Raw genomic sequence first — 22,799 nt, 5'->3', positions numbered from 1 at the left:
GATCAGATCAAAATTCAGTAAATCTAAATTCGGCCCAAAAAATATAATGGATTCAATTTTAGAATCTGTTCTGAATCCACAGATCCTTCAAAATGGTTCGGATCATGTCTATGTGGGTCGGATCGGATCGAATCGTGGATCAACCCAATATATTTGCAGCCATAGATGCTGCACAGAGAAATTTTACAAAAGAGTTCTGTTAGTTTTCTTTCCTTTCTGATTCCATTCATCATTTGATTTTATGAGTGTATTGAAGCCAAGGCTCTGGACGTTCCATTGACAATAGAAATTTAGTATCTTGCTAATTATTGAGAAAAACTTATAGGTGGTAAAACAAACTCTGGATTAGAAGTTAAAGTTCTACTCTGGACAAGTGTCTAGTGCCGAGGAGGTAACAGGATCCAAGGGAGGAAGAGATAAAAGGAAGAATGCTGATGTCGATTCACTAAAATTCAAACTATTGATGCTGCAATATATAGGTGAAAAGAAGATCAAGAAGCTTGTGTATTTTGCACTTGTTGCAACAGGTATCGAGATGTCGTCGATGCGCAACTAGTTCGGAAATTTATGGCATTTCTCACAAATGTGGATTTTGATGAGGAGATCAAAAGGACTGTTCGTCTGAAAGATGTGCCAGTGGAAACATTCCATGGTTTTCCCCAAGCATAACCTTTGCTTTTAAGGTTTTGATTTAAATGAATGAACTCCTTTTCTCATTCAATACGTGGTGCTAGCGTCCTTTTATCCAGTAAAGTGATGCTTTAACCAAATATGTGGAAGAAGTTTCTAACTTACGGAGATCCCCACGAGGTGCATGTGGCATCCCTCCACCCGTGAAAGACATTGCACCTGCTGGCTAGCAGTCGCCATCAGCATCCTCTTCCTCGTCTCCTCTCTCTCTCTCTCCATGTGCTCACTTGCTTGGGCTTCAACACCGTCTTCTTCTACTCCATTAACACGGAGACTTCACCCACCTCATGCATAAGAATCAAGTCTTCCATCCTCCTCGCCTTCTTTGCTTCCATCCAAATGTTATAACAACATTGATCATCCACTCACTCTTCCTCTCCCATTGGATCTTGCCTTCTAGAAGGTCATGGATGGCAAGTTTTCTAGTGTTCGACAGGGAGATCTCCATAGCAGTCGTGACTCCTTTTGCAGGAGTCCATGGACACATGGAACTCGAAGTTGTTGTCTGAATGCAATTAATTTTACTAGAGTTGACATCAAGCTTCCTCTTGGCCTATTAGAGACATAGGTATCACATGCATCCATGGTTCCTAAAAAGGTCAGTTTGAGCAGGTCAAAGAAGATTTGCAGAAATAAGAAGACAAAACCAGACCTGAAAGTTTCATCAAAAAGAAAAGGTGTAATCCATGTACTCTGGTCCTCGCACATAGCAGACAGCCGAACTAATAAGTTGAATCTACATCAGACCTAGATGTGAAACTGGATGAGAGATGGATCACATCGACTCCCAATGGCACAAGAACCGACACAAGGCCCCAAGCTAATACCATCCAATTTGCACTTTGGTCCGAGCATCCATCGGTGTTCCATAGGCTTATACCATCCAAATTCCATTCCATGCCATCCCTGACTTCAGATCCGAGGATTAGAATCTCGACGAGACCATTTTTCTTAATACCCTCGAAAGCTAGCTCATTGCACCACCCGCCAATCAGATCCAACGCCACTCTCATGTGGCTCGCTCATCACTCGCCGTCTCCACGGTCCACCCAAAGCCAAGTCACGCCTCGAATTGCCCCCTGACCACACACCACCAGCCATGCCAAAGCATAGGATCTGTACACCTTCCTTCTCCTCGGCCGCTTCTATTGCGACCAGGGTGGCGGCAGCAAGTGGCTGCAAACACTCGTCCTCTCAGCTGGCTTCCCAATCGTCCTTATGCCCCCCTCTCCTCCGCCGCACCCACCACCACCCGCTCTCCCCTTGTCAAGATCCTACTGCATCTACATCGCCTTAGACATCAGCGCTGTCGCTGAAAGCTTGATGTACTCATACGGCCTCCTCTATCTCAGTTTCAATTTAATCCCTCGTGCCCTCCCCTCATTGGGGTTTCAACACGATCTTCTCCTACGTCATCAATGCAGATAAGTTCACATACCTTAAGCTCCCTCGCAGCCACCATCGACGTACGTTCCAACTTCGATGACCCTGAAGAAGGGCCCAAGGGAAAGTACGTGCTTGGAAGAAGTTTCATCCTAACACTAGCTGAATCAGCCATCTATTCACTCATCCTCTCCCCCCATGGAGCTTTCCTTCCACAAGGTCGTGAAGAGCCAAATTTTCACAGCAGTGCTTGACGTGCAGAAATACACACGGCGCTTGTGTCGACAGTAGCTGCGGCAGTGGGATATCTGATAACCTTGGTTTGGGAAGGGATTGAAGGAAGACATGGAGGTGTTTGGAAGGGGGGGTGGGGGGAAGTTGTCATATCTGATAAGCTTGGTTTGGACTGCAGTGTCTTGGCGGATAACCAATGTTGGGATGGTTGGATTGATCTATGAGGTAGTGTCCTCGCTGTTCTCTAATGTGATCAGCTCCCTTGGGATCCCCATCATCCCATTGTTTGCTGTGATTTTGTTCCGTGATAAGATCTTGATTACAAGTTCGAGAATAAGGATGCAGGGAAGAAAGTCTGAGGAGGCTTATACTGTGGGAGAGAATATATAGGTAGTTTTTTATGTCTTTGAATGAGGGATGGCAAAGAAATGAAGAGACAAGATGTTGTCACATGAAGCAAAGAAAAAGGAGAAGGGCCGGGATGAACGCTCGCTTAATATGTGTGATCTCAAGCATCTAGCTTCATGCTATATTATGGTGCCTTTGTCTAATGTTCTCCTATTGCAAATAAAAATTGACATGAACTAATAACTGCTCTATCAAAAATCAAAGAAACAGATGTAAGATTGATGATCTGTGTATATTTGCATATACGTGAAGGGATTTTCTGCTTGGAAGTAACCAAAAAGGAAGCATTCAAGCAAAGCCAAGCATCTGACGATGGACAGATGAAAGATTCAAGGGGACAGAAACTCTCTTGTTCAATAAAATCTGATTTCTTATTCACATAAAATCATCTAAATTTTATCTAGTACATGCCAGCCAAATAAAATCATCAAAAAATGGTTGACTTCAATTATTCTAGTGATCCAGATTGCTAATGCATGCTTCATGTGTGCCGGTAATATCCTTTTGCTTTCTTTCTTTTTTCTTTTTTCTCGGAACACGTATGCAGGCAATATCAACCACGCAAAACAGAACCGCCAATGATTTCAATTCTACCAATATATTAATTGTTTGGATTAGCACCCACAATTTAGTTTATACTATTGATAACCTCACTTTAGTTCTAGTAAGCAGTACTAAAGTGGGCCTGGCTGATTCTCTGTTCCAATACTCAGACAAAAGGACTTCTAATCAGCATTTGCTTGTTTATGAAGTTTCTCTTGGCCCATTATAGTCATGTGCTTCAATAGTCTGTGATTTGTCTTTTTTACTTTGATTAGGTGAAAGAATATGTGCAAACATAAGCAGATGAAAACAGCCTCGCAAGTGTGAATTCACACACAAAAATACAAAAAATATTCAAAAAAAAAAAAAAAAACGCTGGCAGATAAATCATCAAAGCATCCTCTGAATCTGGAAGACATCAACAGGAAACAGTTGGATTGGCTGTTCACCATCATGACAAGTTCAGCTAGCTGGTCTTCGCACTACACAATTAATGAACAGATTAGTGACAGAAGCAATGCAGAAGTGGGGTTAAGGGCCCCAAGAGATAAATATTTAGAATTTTATGCTAGGGACCGCATGATGGAAGATCTCAGGACGAATCCTTCACAGAGACACCATGTCCAACTGCATAAAAATAATAAAGTTCCTAGTTTTCTTCTGTTTGGAGCATACTGGATACTGCCATCAATTAGAGAGGTCCCCATCAATTAGACAGGTAGTGATGTTCTATTTGTGCAGAATTGCAATGACTGGTCACCAAGCTATGAAGGAAAGAAGAATATTTCTTACAAGCTGAGGCTGGATCTAGTCCACCTGACCCTTTCTGGAATAAAAATCTCATGGAGGATCCACGGATATCCAGTGTGAAGAAAGATGCCCACCGCTGCAGTAAACACTAAACACCATGGACATTGAAAAGTTCCAAAGTACAGTCCTGATCATATTCGGGAAGCTGAAAGCATTTCAAAGGTTGTGATTTTCAGATGTGGAGATAAGTGAAGTATCAGTGCCAGAAATACTTGAAGTGGACACGGGACAGCCAAAGTAGTGTGCTTTGCGATATTTCATCTTCAGCTGGACTACATAACTAACGGATCGGCTAGGTGTAATTTGCAACACAACGATGCTGCTAAAGAGAGCTTCCTCACACTTGCAATGCTTTCGATACAGAAGATAGATGACCATCTAACACCAGCTACCTGCAACGCCCAAACTCAAGCATTCAGACACATGTTTTTCACTTTCATAGAGTCAAAATCATCCTAGGTACTCCATCAACTTGCAAGAAGAACTATGCACCACTTAAAATTTTGTAAAGTAATCCACTCAAAAGGACACATAACTAATCTCAGACTTTCTGGCAATTATAGATCAAAATTTCACAATACTAGTTAAAATCAGAGTTGAATGCATTCTTGTGGTTCCAAGAATGCAGCCGACATTCTAGTTGCCCGGTTCACTTATGGTTGATAGATGGATTCATGACATTCCTTTGAAGGACCAATTTCCCAACTTCTGTCTGTCGCCAGTGACTTGAACTCTTTGGTGGCAGATAATTGGGGCTGCACTTCTAATTCCTAGCAGATTAATTTCAGAATAAATGTTGACTCTCCCTTGGTGTACTACTTATTGGCTTACTAAACTCTCTATCTGCTCTAGTCCCCCTGTGATAAACTGGATTTTCTTCTTTGCAGATGGCATTCTTCAAGTTCCTTTTCTGTTAAAGCATTCCATCAGTTTTTGAACTTTGGAGGCATGAGGACTCCAGGCATTGTGAAACTTTGCAAGGTTTCTGCTTTTGAGAAAGTGAAGACTTTTGGTGGCTGGTATTTGAAAACAAGATTCTCAATGCTGAAAATCTAAGAGAGAGAGGATGGAACACCCTGATCTTGTGTACTTTGTAACTGGGAAGCAGACACAGTTTCTCTTCTCACACTTGGCTGCTCAATCTCTAGAATACTCTGGCAGCAATCTAGTCTGAAATTAGATATCTCTGCTCTTCCTGAAACTGCTCAAATTTTATGATTTGATTGGTTCAACTTTACTGTTCCTAAGCAGTTCAGGTTTGGATGGAGCATTGTCGTCTTGGCCATATGGTGGAGAATGTGGCTTCTGAAAAATAATATCATCCTCAATGGAAGAAAATGGACTCTCAGAGATTTACTTGCTGATACTTCAACATGTTGGAAAGATTAGGCTTCCATTGCTTCTAAATTTGCTTTGAAGCTGGAGTTTTTCTATTCTTGTTGCTAATCCTAACTGTTTTTCTTTTCTGTATCACCTGTGTATTCATTTCCTTATATCATGAAATGAATCTTATTCTCAAAAAAGAGTGCGTTGTATGTTCCATTCTAACTACCACTTAGAATGTTCTTCTCTGTCAATTATTAAAAGATTCATTTATGCTGTCCTTATAAAAAAATGCAGCAACACATAGAGGAATACAGGTCCCAGGACAATTTGGGATAATTCAAGATAAAGTAAGTTGCAAATAAAGCTGGCAGCTTCAAAGTCAATGCAATTGATTGATGAAGTTAGAGAAAAACGACAAGTACACCACTTGAGGCCAGGTTTTCATTGTCAAATGTTGCAGTCATTGCAACCAAATTGTTCGAATACAGGTTAAATAAGACTAATCCACTTCCCAGCTTTGATAGATATACATCAGCTCAGCAGCCTCAATGCTAGGTAACATGATGGTGACATAAGAGCCTGAATAATATACAAATAATTTTTGACACCAACCAAGTTGTGAATATATGACTCATGATCAGTTAAAGATTACTGTGGCTCCAAAGCATTAAAGAAAGAGTTCAGCATAGCCAGAAATAAAACAAAATCTAAGAAAGTAAATATGTTTCAGATGTTCCTCAGTGGTTGAATTGTCTTCCATCTTCAAGCATACCAACAAAGCGCAACCAGTGGCTTTAAAATAGAGATCTAAGTAACCGTACAATGACAAAGAAATCAGATAGCTTATAAGACGACAACAGATGGCGTTCGCTCCTTTTCAAGGAGATGTCGTTTGGATCTTTTATGCAGCCTAGGTAGCAAGGTCTATTGCTACTGGAGATGGACTATAAGCAATATATTCACATACTATTTTCTGCATTCAGATCTGTTCAGTTTTAACTAGTGGATCATTGGAATTCATACTTCAAAATTGTACTGACCGTGAGAGAACATACGTGAGAAAAGCACAAAGCACGTATAATCTATCTACTACTTCTAATCAAGAAATGGAGTCCAGAAGTGGCTTTGTAATGAAAATGTAAATTCAGGTAACTAAACTGAGACAAGCAATGATCCAAGCATTCTTCAACTTCAATTTCTAGGATAAAAAAAATCCTGTATAACTGAAAGAATTCAAATATTTAATGAGATCAGAGTAAGTGTTTCTCTCTCATATCCGGAAACACTGATTCTAGGAGCATATAGATGATTAAGATTATACAGAAAAGAAGTAAAATATCCATTCACCTTCAAGTAAGGTTACTAAACTTTTTTGATGCCAATTTTTTTCCACCACCATTTATCTAGATTTGATCACGACATTTTATCGTGCCAACATCAGAACAACCAAACACAAGAAAAAGAAAAGGATGCAAGGAAATTTTAAGGGTGCAATCAAATGTTACCGTCACCTTTAAAGTTACAGCAACTACAGATAAACAACGAATCCCTGATTGAATTCAAAACTTACGGAAATGTCATATAAAAGCAACAAAGATCCATCACCACTTAAATACATATCAAGAGATAAAATTCTCCTAAATAGAAAACTACACCAGATTAACGAGGATTGTGACATAATGTACCTCCTGCTTCCGATCAAAGGACTCCTGTGTGACCACCTACATCCCCCCAACTCAAATCATTAAACTCGCACATCAAAACATATAAAAATCCAATCTTTTCTCCCTCATTCACTATATTATGTTGGTGCTCGAAGAGGTTTGGCATTCCAACAAAGACATGAGCATGCGAAAAGTGATGCTGGTCACGAAGGCGGTGAGAAAAATTGGGGAAAACATAGAACAAATTCCCTGTTGGAGTCCTTGCGAATTCCTAGGAATGAATTAGTTGTGTTGCTTAGGAAAAAAAAAATGATGTAATTATCATCATTTGTTGCTTGATGGTTAGAATATACTGCAGTCCATTAATAATGTGAGAATAATCAAATTAATGTCTATGGGGAACTAAATCATCTTGAAAACTAGGTAGCCTTTGCTTCTCCAACAAAAAAGAAAAAAAAAGAACCCTACAATCTTGATATTGTGCTCCATTCAAATAGGAGCGGTGTGACTATAAAAGAAAGCTATATTGCCCTTTCATGATTACCAAAACAGAAATACTTGTTTTTGGATAATAGGAGGGGGTAACCCCCAGGACACCTGCTTGGACCAATAAGCAAAGTTGCTGGGTAAAATTTGAAGACCAGAGGAAAGCGCTGCTAGTGAGTAAGCTTGGTTTACCAGAAAATCCATAGTCTAATTGAACTCGCAGTAGATGTGATTCCCCAAAATCACATCCTACTATTTTGATTTCCATTTTTCTATTCTGTCTATTTGGGTAGAGACGGTTGACTTTTATCATTCTTTTTCCGCTTGGCTATCAGAATGAAAAATGAATAGCATTTTGCCAAACTCTTTTCTCCAAAATCTGAATAATGCCGTGGGAAGCTTGTTTTCATGCATACAGAAGTCCTCGAGGCAACGTCGTACAATGGATTAGTGTTACAGGATTTATTTGCAAACATGTGGACTGGTTGGGTATTAAATTACCAGGTAATCATATAATCATAAGGAGGCTCAAAGAAGTCTCTGCATAACCGATGCCCCAAAGCATTTTTCTCCAAAATTGATGTTAAGCACAAGATACTGCAGCTTTGGAGGATTTGGTATCCAAAGCTCCCTGTAACCGTTCAACTATTTGAACAAGTCTTTTATTGGCTTCCACACAACTCCATTACAAGCTGTTAATATTGAAATGATTTATTTTAATTTAACATATTGAGTCAGATCTGCTATCCAAAAAAGTATCTTACAATAGTTCTTAACTTTTTGGTGGTGTAGCATTTCCCTTGTATCCATCTTTCAAAGATAAAACTAAACAGCTCTTTAGCTAGCAATTGCAGAAGGTCACCCTGAAAGTGATGCATTGAGGACAACCCTTTTACAGGCCTTTTTTTTTTTTTGGGTGGGGGGTGGTGGGGTTAAAAGGGGCCGGAGCTGCACTGAAATATAATAAAACACACAACCTTATAGTTACATCTGATACATTGGAAATATGCCACCCAAACCCAAAAGCAGACATCAGGAAGCTCCTAAGACACATCAAAGAAGAGCAGAAACCCCAAGCCTTGTTTTTTTTAAAGTCTGCGCGTGGGAAGCACGGATAGAACTCCCAACTAGATGTCAATAGAATGGTGGAGACCTGGGAGGATAGCCAGCGACAGTCACGGCAGTCATTGGCTCGGACGTAATGAATTCACTACCTTCGGTTTAACCAAGCCAATCAACAGCAATATAATAGTAGGATATGAAGAGCACTTTGGCTGACTTATCAAAGTCAATGGAATCGGATTCGTTTATCCACAGAGTATAGTTGACCAAACGATGTCCACCATGTCGATGTTTGATTGATCTTTCAGAATATGAATATTATTATAAAAGTCCATTGAAAATATGAATACTATTATTTAAGTAGAAAATAATAAATTAAAAAGTCATAATGAGTTATTATTCAAATAAATATCGAAAATTTCTTAGCGGATAGGCGTTTGCATGCTCCACACCTTCCAAGCAAGGTGTGGGACCCACTTCACATTGTTTTGGCTCTGAATTATTCCACCGGACCTCCGTTCGGCCATCCGGGAAGAAACGTTCGGATGTGGTGGGGATTGAGTTGGACAGGCGAAGGGAGTGAAGTAAGAGAGCAGAACAGGGGAAGGAGAGCCACATAGGATCACCCGGCGCAATTACTATTATTATACAAGATCGAGCGGGAACGTCAGAAAGAAAAAAAGAAAAGAAAATTTTAAAATACGCTGATGATTTATTTCTAACAATCCAACGCTGAAAATATAATAAATTGCATTTAGTACACCATTAACTTTCTTTCTATACAGAGACAATTTAATTCAAATCCAATAGAAATAAAATATGGCCTTTTTCCCAAAAATAAAAAGGGCAGACGTGGTAAAAAGCGAGGAAAGGCCGGGGCAAAAGCGTCATCGGAACCTACCGAAGTCCGCAAGCTTCCTCGACTGGTTCGGGCCGAGCGAGGTGGCCAGGCCGGACACGTGGCGACGGTGGCGTCGATTTGGCGTGCTTCGGAGATCGTCGGAAAACCCCACCTCCGCCGCCGTCTGGCTCCTACGGTGGCTGGGGCTAGCCCTCACCAGCGGGCTGAGACAGATGGCGAAGCCCGCGAGCCCACCCACACGGTGGTGGTGGTGGTGCGCCGCCGCCGCCGGCCGCCGCATCGGAGAAGGAGTCGGTCTCCACCACCATCCCGGCGACTCCACGGCGCGCTCGTCTCCCGATGCGGAGCAATCCGTTTCCGGCGAGAGTCCCCGGTCCCTCCCCCGGCACGACCTCCTCGCGGCCTCCTCCTCCGCCGCGAACAGCCTCGAGTTCTTTTTCTTCCGGTGGCCGTGGAGGAGAACCGAGAGCCAAGAACTCGACCAGGGCGCCTCCGAGAACCCATGATCATGATCGGCTTTCTCGGATCTGGAGTGCCCAAAGAGGGACGCTAGAAGAGAGGACTTCCCGGAGCCCCTCTTACGGGACGCACCGCTGCAGGCGGCCGCGGGGCCAATCTGAGGAGTGCTGTAGAAGAGGCGGAGAGGCGGCAAGGGGCAGGGGCAGCGGGATCGGCGGATCGGCGGTGGGAGATGTAAGGGGAGACGGACCGGGGGCATTGGAGGGGAGGCGGCGGGGATGGGAGCTCCGGGTTCCGGGGGTGGTCCCGCTGGTCGTCAGGCTGGTCGGCGAGGAGGGCGAGGAGACGCTCGCGGAGGCAGGGGGCACAGACGCCCACGCCGTTCTCGTAGGGATGGCGCTTGCACCTCATCTCCTCAGCGGCCACTCTCCTCTCCTCACTTCCGCCATTAGAGATCCGATGGAACAAACTATCAAACCCAAGAATTCGAATCCGAGGGTTGGTTACGGTTTGGTCTTTCGATTTCTTCCTCCGATGAGTAGGGAGAGATATGGGGAGTTTCTTTCTGCCGTTGTTATTATTGATTACTTTTATATATACATATATATTTGTTTTAATTTTCCCTCCCACCCAGTGACGCACTACTGGGATTTATTTATAAAAATAGGTTTGAATGCCCCTTCGGAACGGTTTAAGATAAACAATTAATGGGTAAAGGGACTCTTGACTCCGGATTGTTATTGGTGGGATTTCCGGTTTAGGTTAACATAGAGGTCCGAGGGAGCACAGCTGAAGTATGTGATGTCTAATGGCTGGAGACCTCTTGTGTGTACGTATAGGTTTAAACGAGGTTCGTCTTAGTATTTTTAAATAAATAAATTGTGTTCCATGGAACCTATTTATTGAAGAAAGTCTGTTCAAAGGAAATTAAACCCCGGCCTATCAATGCCCAACTGCGACCCAATGAATTACAATGCCGGGAATCTAAAGGAACGTCATGCAACGCCGCATTATCATTGTCAAAATTAATATGCAAGAATCTTGACTCCAAAGAGGGTAGCATCGAGACATTATATGATTAGAAATCAATCATCATTATAATTAGATGCTTACTTGTTAGAGACGTATTTAATACGTGATTGGAATTGAAATAGATTGAAATGAGAATGTAAATAACGGTATCCTATTATGATCAGAATTAGAATAAAATTTACATATCATAGAAGAGTAGAGTCCAAGTCTCCTCTACCAAATATACCTCCAATAAAGCTTTTATCTTATTATTCTCAATTATGGATTTAGTTTATTGTCTTATTCTGTGTTGGACTTCTAATTAGATGGTTGTGACTTGCTTGAAACCAATTTGATAAGAATTTGATTGGGATGGGAAAAGATTTTTGGATGCCACCGACTTGGGTAGAAGATTCTGACCAGTCTCTCATGCATATTTACCGTTGTCGATAGAAGAAATTTACATGGAACATAACAGCAAGTCTGTAATTTTTTCAATGGCTAGTAACCCAAAGAACACACACCAATGCGCCAAGTTGTATGGTGTAGATTCTTATTGTTGCTTGTCATCCAACAAATTGCACCGAGACCGCTAGAAAATACCTAGCCAGTGATCTTTCGTCCCGTCTGGTAGTTGTGTTTTTTTGTTTTTTGAAGTTTTCTTTTGCGGAGTGATTGAACCTAATAACTTCCTCTTGTAATTTCTTTTCTGTTAAGAGTTACAAGATACACAATTTCAAAAAATTATAATATAATGATACTTCAGAAGTCCATTACAAATGATCATGTACTTGGAAACCACCCGCAGTCATTGGACTCGTTACCTCCTCAAGTTTGAGCTTTATTAGAAGTTGGTCCTTGTAAAAAAAGCCACAACTTTTAGTGGATATGCCGATGGAATTCATGCAAGATTACTGAATTTCTTCGGTCATATATCCAAGTTTGCTTGGGATAGGAGTTGTGTCTTTCTCAGAAGAATCATACATATTTCTTCGGTTATACATCTTTCTTTGCATGAATCCATTATTGAATCATATAGTAATTATTTTAAGATTTGTGCAAAATAATTTGGAGTGCTTTCAAGTTTGTGCATGGTGCAATCCAACAATCGATGTTGTGAAAGAAGATCAATCAATCTTCTATGCAAAAACTACAATCCAGACCCATTTGCCGGTTACTGTCAAGTAGTCTACTTTCACAATGCTGCTTTGATGTAAAGATTAAGAATGCAGGATATAGCTTGACGTTGGCATTAAAGTAACATCTATTTTTATGCCTAGAATTTGGAACTAATGTTTATGCATGCCATGGATCCATTTGCTCTGCCTCAAATTTAATTTTTTCTTTCTTGGTATTGCATGATATCACAGTCAGACATCTCTTTCCTTGGTGGTTGGAGTGGGATGCGCACATAAGTTCGGTAGAGTAGATCCAAAATATTACAAAAACGCCTGTCTTTCCGCACCTTGAGATAATAATGTTGCACCTCCCGCCACTACCACCACGCCTAAGCATTTTACGATAAGTACGCTTGACATGTTGCGTAACCATCTAGCAGGTGAGAGACTAGTTTTGCTGGACTCTCTCGTGATGGTTAATCCTCTGGGAATGCAATCAGCTCATACAGTTGGATCCAAACCGTGGCAATTTGATTAGAATTTGATATGTATGTGTTCTAGACCTGTTGGTCAGGTGTGGGCCAAGGACCGACATGTTCACAATAAAACCCTATGATATATATTAGCTAATTATATTTTTTTTTTGAGAAACCAGGAGGAAAGGGATATTCCTCTGAGATGTATTAATAATAGCATGTAACTATAAATATAATATTGTGCATATATGAATATATGCAAAATAGATATAGGGTTGGTAATGTAATTCCTAAAATTAAGTTCAGTATAGATGAATGAGGGACTGATAGAGTTACTAAAGATCTAAGGTTTAATCGAAGCAACAGAAAGTGTCAGCGAGTTCATGAATACTGTCGTGATGTTCATCAATTCATTGAACTATTAACCGCCGTGCCCCTCATGGATTCAAGGACGTTGGTGATCAACAATTGTAGCTCATACCATTGCACTGTCTTTCTCAATTACCGAGCTCATCCAATTTTTGAATATATGGGCAATTTTTCTAGTGGCATCCGGTGCCGAATGAGCTTCAAAACTAAAAATCCTGCTATTTTTTTCTTTCCACACCATCCACTGTGCTGTAAGAAGGAGAGAAATCGAAAGACTGTCCTGTTTTTAATTTGTAGCATCTGGCGTGTATCCAGCCTGATCAAACTTGTGTAATGTGACGAGGAAGAGAAGGTAATCTGATACGTTTGGTAAGGATTGACCAAATGGATGAAAAATATGAACAGATAAGTGGGATATGATCTGTAGATTCAACGAACCTATAACATACTAGCTAATTATGTTGATTCCATGCGCTTTAAAAACCGTGACCCAGCAATAATTATTAGCTAATTATGTTGGTTATAACCAGGCATGAAGAGGGATTTCGCTCATGTAATAAAAATGAATGGCTACATCTCAGTTTAGATGGTTGGCCAACATCATAGACCTACGGTTAAGGATTGAATTTGAGTTTGGCTTAAGGCAGCTCCATGCAACCCAATTGCACAGCAAGTTGCATAAAAACCTGTTCTTTTTTTATGTGGTTTATAGAGATGGAGTACCAATTTTGTGTTTCTTCTTTTGAGACATGTATACGGCCCACGCATTGTCATCTTGCATTGCAACAACATAAAACGCTTTCAAGAGATCACGATACAAATGTCCAAAACAGTCTATTATAAAAGTTAAACCTATGTGCATATTTATACTATCAATGGCCACCATGCTATCCATTATAATTTCACAATATTGGCCTATATGATACGGAATTACAGACTCTGGAAGTCAGAAGTGGAAAAATCCACACCTGCTCCTCAAGGTTTCTTGTGGCAAATGGAGAAAACGAGCGTGTTACTTTGGAACCGTGACACTTCGTGACAGCTTGAATAGGTCCGTGACAAAGAAGAGTTGCTAAAGTAATCGACTCTTGAATTGGACAGGTGCTGGACTCCGCCGCCGATGGCTCGTGGCACCCACTCTTCCATTCACTCAGTCAAATTTATTCTAGACTGGAGATATCATCAGTGTTATTCGTCATGGAAAAGAGGTGGAATCAGTGCTCATGTCACTGATATCGGCTTTCTGGGAAGCCAGGGAAACGTTAGACTACTAAATACGAGCCCACATTGCTAAAGAAAAACAAATGAGGGAGGGGAGAGGAGAGAATTGTTCAACAATTTTTTTTTTGTTAAAAAAATCATCAGCCTCGTGCGAGAAAGGAAAATGATTTGGGTGCAATGATAAAAGTTCATCAATACTATACCTGTTGATTTTTACCAAAAAAAAAAATAATACTATGCCTGTTGATTTGGTAATTTATAATCAATCAATACTCTCTTGCCATGTGGCAAAAGGATTGCTCATAAATGCCATCTAATTATTACTTGGATCAGGTCTGATGGACCATAGCCAAATCCCACAGTGGATGATACGCCACATAACCCCTGTATGTCATCAATTTCTGATTGCACGTTATCCATCATACATATGCTCCAGATTTGCCTCGGTCCACTTGGATTTGGTCCACGCAATAATTTCTCCATAATGGAAGCTTTCTAACATCACCCAAAAGAAGTAATGAATTAAATTTAATTGATGACTACTTTGTACATAAACCTACAAGCATATATGAGTCATGGAGGCAAATTAGACTGGATATTCATTAGAACTTTCTGACTGTTTGATGCATCATGGATGCATGAGGTTTATAGTCATCAGCATGTTATGTTGTGGGTGGAATAGGAGGAAGTAAGACGCTTCCCCATTAAATTTATTAAGGTCAACGTTAAGTACAGGGAATTATGTACAAGGAAAAAAAAAAAAAAAAACTATAATAAAAGAGGAGTGAAGGAGATGAAATCATCCCATCCTCGTGACGCCGCCTTCCGCTGAAACAAAGCACGTCTTCAAAAGCTCCTACGGTCAAGAATTTAGTCTGGGCCCGAGAAAGCTAGTTTGCTCCACAATTGCTGGCGCCTTTCCCCAGTCTTCTTCGTTGACAGATGCCCCCAACTACGAAAAGTCTGAAGAAGTTAATGCGATAGATTGAACACTTCTTCTGAGAAATATCTCAGCTTTCCTTTCTTTCCAAACTTCCCGATGCACGGCGGCAAGAAGTTGATCTCCAGCTCTCTTAACGGCCACCACCTCAATTTCAATGGCGTTTTGAAGACCCTCCATATACTATTGGTAAAAGGACATGTTGCGAATGGATGTGGGCAATTTCCAATCTAGAACTGCGCAAGCTGCGCCCGCTCACTTGCAATCCTTTCTAAAATCTTCCTTAGGTACAACTTATTCCTCGAAGCCAGCCAGATGGAGGCTGGAATGCTAGCTTCTAAGTGGTTTTCTAGCACGAGCAAACCAATCAACCATTATTGAGAAAGTTATAGTATAAATCCACCAAGAACGCACCATTCTGACCATGTTTCCACACCGAAATGTGGAAGAGTCAAACAAGGACCAGGATGCAGACTCAAGCGGGTTCTCCTCCATTCTTGTTAGAGGGCCTTGAAACCTGATATCTCAAGGCAAAGATCTCCGCCTCTAATGGAAAATCACTGAAGCAATCAGGTCTCCGAAGAGAGATGACAGAGGGGCTGAACCAAGCCATAAATCTTCGCCAAAATGGATGCGTTCTCCGAACTTGAAAGCAACACAGTTCCAAAATGCATCTAGATGAGCACACACACACACGCTCCGAACATAATATCTGGATCGGATACGTGTTAGCCGCACATCTTAGGACAAATCCTAAAGAATATGTAAGGTCTAAAATAATTCATAACAACTCAATATCCATAATGTCTAATTTCATAATAATTATAAAATTTACATAATTATATATTAAATTCTTTCAATCCTCTGATCAGTATCAATGACACTTTATTTATGTATCCGCTCACTCGTAAATCCATACCATAGTAAATTATGAGATCCTGCAATTCTGAGAAAAAAAAATGGAGTGTGAGCTTTACAACCTAGTAAGAATTTCCATATCACACCAATATAATAATATAATCTGAAAATAAGGATAAGCAATAAATCATACAATCTCATGTTCAATATCCAAATACTGTAAATATCCATAAATTATCTGTCTTGTCAAAAAGATGCATCATTATATGTTAACAGGTGAAATACTTTTATTCAGCATTAGTTTCATGTCTTGTCTTCTATTTCTCTTTTCATAGTCACGTAATCTTTAACTTTTTTCTTTCTGACTCCAAACTAACTAAGATCATGCCTCAATCTCCATCTAATCCAAATATCTCGCTTAAGTTATTAAGGCTTCCCAGACATAAACTCCTGATGATCTGTCTCAGAATGAGCTTCTGGTCCAGCTGTCTCACGTATAAAAGCCCGTAGGGACTGTCCCAGACATAAACTCCTGACGGCTGTCTCAAACATGAGCTCCTAACTGACTGATCCATGTATAACCCATAGAGGCTGTTCCAAACATAAGTTCTGGCAGGCTGTCCCAGGCATAACTCCTAGCGGGCTGTTTCACATGATGAGGTTAGTCCAAACCATATCTTTTCCATCTAATTATTTAGGTTGCTTTATCATATTGATTTTAGTTTACAGTTGACCAAATTGAGTATATCATATCCACATGCTCATATAATCAATCACTAGTATATATATATAGTCCACACATAAGGTATTCACACTGAAAATTAATAATTAATGATATCTCAAACACGATAAATCCATCAACGAGTTCAACAACATAAAATCAACGGTACAAATTCAACAATAAAAGTAATATATATAATGGTGATCATATACAAAAATTCTTATCTCTATCGGTATCGATTTAAATACAGAATTGATGAGCTCCTCCATTTACGAACTCAAAATTAATATATTTTGCTCAAACCTTCTTGTACAATAATTGCATCTCTATATGATTAGGATTAAACATAAAAATCATGTGCAATTAAGGACAGATAAATTATGAAAATATGTTAAAGTCACGAGCTTAGGACATCTCTAGGATCAACTAATATCTAGATTTGTCTAAGTATCTAGACCTTCTGCTGATCCATTAGATTTTTAGAGAGAAAAAAAAAATCATGAAGAGAGATAAAATTCTAGAGAGACAAATTAGAGAAACAAAATGAGATTTTTAGAGAGAGAAAGTGAGAATTCAACTCCGAGAGAACAGAGAGGGGGAAGAGAGAGAAATTCTCTATATCTTTTTTTTTTTATTTTTCTCTTCTTCCTATTTTTATTTTTCTCTTTTTTTTCTTTTCTTTTTTTTTTTTCTTTTTCCTTTCTTTCTTTTCTTTTTTTTTTTTTTTCTGTTTTCTTCTTCCTTCGTTGAAGCAGGAGAAGGGAAAAAGGAGACTTTAAGGTCGGCCACCTCCCACGGCGGTGACCCCCTTGGCACAAGCAACAGTTGCTTTAGCCCACAATGGTCCAAGCACAGTGGCCACATCCGACGACGGTGGCTAACTCGACGAAGGGAAAGGAAAAGAAGAAGATTAAAAAAAAAACAACACAGAGGAATATGTTTTCATGAATTCCGGCCATGACCCTTGCTAATCTCACTAGAAGTCAAGCTTTAGAACTAGAGAAGGTAGGAGAAGAAGGTCTGAAGTTGTTACCTCGACTCCGATGAGGTCTTCCGATCGAATCCAGCAGGAATACTTCCATGAAATCTCCATAAAATAGGTTGAACTCAAGGACTTTTAAGGGTGGAAATCAGTGAAACTCGAATTAGGATGCTCGATAAGGGATAAAGATTGATTTTTATAGGCTAAATCTAAAGTTAATCGAGTCAAAAATGGAGTCTATTTTTCTCCTATCGGAATCAAAGAAGCAGTCGGACTCCTTTCAGGAGTCCAATTCTTTCTTTTTTTTATTTTTCCTCCAATTTCAATATTCATGTAGAAGAGTTTAGGAAAATCGGGGTTCTTATATTCTTCCCCTTTTAAAATAATTTCATCCTCGAAATTAGCATATCGCAAAGCCCAAACCCTAAGAATATAAAATTCTTATCTTATCCTTAATCTACTAGGTAACTTTCTTCATTAGAAATGAAATTCCAATCCTCAATCATAACACCTTCGCTTAAATCACCATACTTTCACTGTGCACTCCGATTTAAACTTATCCAATTTTTCAAGGTTTACTAAATAATCTTCAACCAATTAAGACCATAATTTATCGCTCTGATACCACTCTGTCACCATCCTTAGTAGTCATAATCTAAGGTGTGATATCCTTCTGCCATACTCCAATGATTATAACCTAAAGTCTTGATATAGCTTATATCACAGTCCCTAGTGATTTTAAATCTATGCTCTGATACCACTCTATCATGCTCTGAATCAACATCCGGATCGGATACGTGATGGCCGCATACTCCTTAGGACAAGTCCTAAAGAATATGCAAGGTTTAAAGTAATTCATTACAACCTCAACATTCATAATGTCTAATTTCAATAATAATTAGTAAAACTTGCATAATTACAAATTAAATTCTTCAATCCTCTGATCAGGTATCAATGACACTCTATCGATGCATCCGCTCACTCGCAAATTCATACCATAACAAATTATGAGCATCCTGCAATTCTAAGAAGAAAAAAAAATGGAGAGGTGTGAGCTATACAGTCCAGTAAGAATTTCACATGTCACACAATATAATAATATAATCTAAACATAAGGATAAGAATAAAACATACATCTCATGTTCAATATCTAGAATACTGTAAATATGCATAAATTATCTGTCTTGTCAAAAGAGATGCATCATCATATGTTAACAGGTGAAACATTTTTATTCAGCATTAGTTTCATGTCTTGTCTTCTATTTTCTTTTCATAGTTATGTGATCTTTAATTTTTTCTTTCTAGCTCTGGACTAACTAAGATCATATCTCAATCTCCATCTAATCCAAATATTTTGCTTAAATTATAAAGACTGTCCCAGGTATAAACTCCTAGTAAACTGTCCTAGGATGAGCTCCTGACCAACTGTCCCACGTATAAAAGCCCGTGGGGGCTGCCCCAGATATAAGCTCCTGACAAGCTATCCAGGTATGAGCTCCTGGCTGGTTGATCACGTATAAGCCAGTAGAGACTGTCCTAGATATAAGCTCGTGGCAAGCTGTCCCAGGCATAAACTTCTAATGGACTGTTCCACATGATGAGGCTAGTCCAAATCATATTTTTTCATCTAATTATTTAGGTTACTTTCATCATATTGATTTTTAGTTTACAGTTGACCAAATTGAGTATATCATATTCACATGTTCATATAATCAATCACTGGTGTGTATATATATAGTCCACACATAAGGTATTCACGTTGAAAATTTATAATTAATGGTATCTTAAACATGATAAATCCATCAATACGAGTTTAACAACATAAAACCAACAGTACAAATCCAACAATAAAAGTAGTATATATAATAGTGATTATGTACAGAAATTTTTACCTCTATCGGTGACCGATCTAAATATAGAAATTGATGAGCTCCTCAATCTACGAACTTGAAATTAAGATATTTTGCTCGATACCTTCTTGTACAATAATTGCATCTCTACATGATTAGGATTAAACATAAAAATTATGTGCAATTAAGGACAGACAAATTATGAAAAAATCCTAAAGTCACAAGTTTAGGACACCTTCTAGGATCAACCAATATCTAGATTTGTCTAAGTATCTAGATCCTCCACTGATCCATAAGATTTTTAGAGAGAAAAAAATCATGAAGAGAGATAAAATTTTAGAGAGAAAAAATAGAGAGACAAATTAGAGAGAGAAAGTGAGATTTTTCGAGAGAGAAAGTGGGAACTCAATTCGAAGAGAATAGAGAGGGAAGTGAGAGAGAAATTTTCTATCTTTTTCTCTTCCTTCCTATTTTTCTTTTTCTCTTTTTCTCTTTTTCTTTTTTTTTTCTTTTTTTTTTTTTTCTTTTCTTTTCTTTCTTTTTCTTTTTGGTTTTCTTCTTCCTTCGTTGAAACAAGGGAAGGGGAAAAAGGGAGCTTTAAGTTCGGCCACCTCCCACAACGGTGAGCCCCTTACACAGGCGACGGTTGCTCTAGCCCATAATAGTCCACGCACAGTGGCCACGTCTGATGATAGTGACCAACTCAACGAAGGGAGAGGAAAAAAAGAAGCTTAAAAAAAAGAAAACAACATAGGAAAATATGTTTTTCGTGGATTCTGACCATGACCCTTGCTAATCTCACTGGAAGTCAAGCTTTAGAGCTAGAGAAAGTAGGAGAAGAAAGTTTGGAGGTTGTTACCTCGACTCCGACGAGATCTTCTGATCGAATCCAGCAGGAATACTTCCACGAAATCTTCATGAAAATAGGTTGAAATCAAGGACTTTTAAGGGTGAAAATCGATGAAACTCGAATTGGGATGCTCGATAAGGGATGAAGATTGATTTTTATAGACTAAATCTAAAATTAATCGAGTCAAAAACGAAGTCTTATTTCTCTTCTATTAGAATCAAAGAAGCAGCCGGACTCCTTCCAGAATTTTAATTCTTTTTTTCTATTTTTTTATTTTTTTTTACTTTAATATTCATTAGAAGAGTTTAGAAAAATCGGGTCCTTCCACCTCCAAACTGGGGACAACGCTTCGAGGCACTTCTTTGATCGCATACCAAATTTTTGTCCAGCATAATAAGTACTGCAAACTTGATTCCACCAGCCAGTCCGGCAAGAAGAGCCTGGTTCACATGGTTTCGATTCTTGATGCCCAAACTTTTTTTTGGCCCCTAGTGCACCAAGCAATGAAAGATGCTGACACCGTCCTTACCCTTTTTACAGACGAGTCCTTCTCCTTTATCAATTCTTTTTATGACCCATGTTGATGGCTTGAGCGCAGAAGAAGGCAGGATTCGGGACAAGTTATATAACGTGGCAGTTCTCACCACTGTTCTACCAGGAGTTATGTGACTGCTGTCTCAGCATCTTATTCCATAAAAAAAAAAAAAAAAACAAAAAAGGTTACAATGTGGCAGACCAGTGCAAGTATTGATGCACCAAATTTCTTAGGCGTCGTGGTGCATAATGTGGGGCCAAAGCTGGTCTTATGCCAAGCCTATTTTGTTTTCATAAGTCAGAAGCTTAAAAAAATCTGTACGCTGCGCCATGATACATAAACGATGCACCTTAGGACAGAAGAAAGATCAAGAATTTTATATTTGATTTGGAGACTTGTAGGGTTTTAGCTACCTTCTTCTGCAAGATATTGAGGCATTCGATTTGATCCCTTGTTTTTCTCTGCTCGATATCCTGGTGGCTCTGTGGCAGTTGTATCATACCGGGATGGAGATAGTGACTGAGTTTCAAGGAGCGTATATGTCCGCGTATGATATCGTGATATCCCTTACACGAGAGTAAATTTTCATTACAACGGTGATACCACGTCATTATTATAACAAATCAATCAATGATCGAAAATGGATGAAATATCGTGAGGGGTAGTATGGGGTATTATCCATAGAAACCGATAAAATATAAAAATTTTTATTGATTTGTTATAGATTTGACATGATATCACCGGTGCAACGAATATTTTTTTCTTACGTGGAGGGGTTGATGCATTTGGGGTGCAACATTGGAGACGCACCTCACAAAGAAGTAGGCATGCAACAATTAAACAATAGCTGTCCTAATTTTCCAAATGCATTTGTTAGATTGTTAACAACAACAAAGTAATTTTGGGTGTTGGCAACAATGAATTCTAGATTAAGTAGGAGACATACGATAATTGTTATCCCAAATTGTAGGATTAAGATAATGTTTGGCATTACTTTCAAATTTTTTTTTTATTTTTAAAAATAAAAAAAATTATTTTTATTTTTTTAATTTTTAAATATAATATTTTTTATATTAAATTATTTTTAAAAATATAAATGTATCGATTGTGATAAAAACGATAATAACAGTGGTAGAGCTGATGCTAAAAGATGATGGTGATATGATGGTAGCAAAAATAATAGCAACGATAGTGTGTCGAAGATGACAGTGATAGCAACAAAGGCAACGGTGATACTAATTTTGGAGAGAATGATCACGATAAAATTTAAAATTTGAATTATTTATTTTTGAAAAAAATAATTTAAACATAAAAAATAAATATAATGATATCAAATCTATTTTGTTGTCTCGATTTCTATAATTTTTAAAAATAAAAAATAAAAGTGATGCTATGCATGCTTTTTGATCTTCTTGTTTTTTTTGGTTGAAGGGGTTAGGAGGTGGCTAAAGTGATACTATTATTGGAAAATATCCCATCATCGTATATTGTAGTAGGCATGCTTCTTCTGATTCAAAAATAGAGATGAGTTTCATATATCAATAAAACAAGTTTGGATGGTTGGGAACTTTTGTTACAAAATTATGTACAGTAAATTATTAAGCTCCCTATCTTGTATATATCAGACGTAGAAACAAGTGCTTCTTTGATGGCAAATGCCTTGCCTCCCACTAAACTCCCATAGCTAATAATAAGATAAACTTAGAACATATAAGCATCAGAGTAGATGTTAATATAGTTTTACTCCTTTTTGTTACTGTCCAACCATTCTACATTCTCACACCCTATAAGAATTGTAAAGGTACATTTTGATCATATACTAACAACAATAAGAGGGCCGAAGTGCACTCTTCTATATTATTAATTTTAGTCAATATTATTGTACATTTTAGTTGAAACAAAAGTTACTTTCTACCGCGCTTGGAAGGATTTCTGTCATCC

The 22,799-nt window shown here is 38.8% G+C and overlaps 1 pseudogene; it reads right to left on the bottom strand.

Moving 5' to 3' along the window:
• Nucleotides 1-9,339: 9,339 nt before the first annotated feature.
• On the bottom strand, nucleotides 9,340-10,539 carry LOC105043819 (uncharacterized; annotated as a pseudogene).
• Nucleotides 10,540-22,799: the final 12,260 nt, after the last annotated feature.

Source organism: Elaeis guineensis, chromosome 4, assembly GCF_000442705.2.
Source record: "Elaeis guineensis isolate ETL-2024a chromosome 4, EG11, whole genome shotgun sequence".
NCBI lineage: Eukaryota > Viridiplantae > Streptophyta > Magnoliopsida > Arecales > Arecaceae > Elaeis > Elaeis guineensis.
This window is presented reverse-complemented; position numbering and strand designations above follow the sequence as displayed.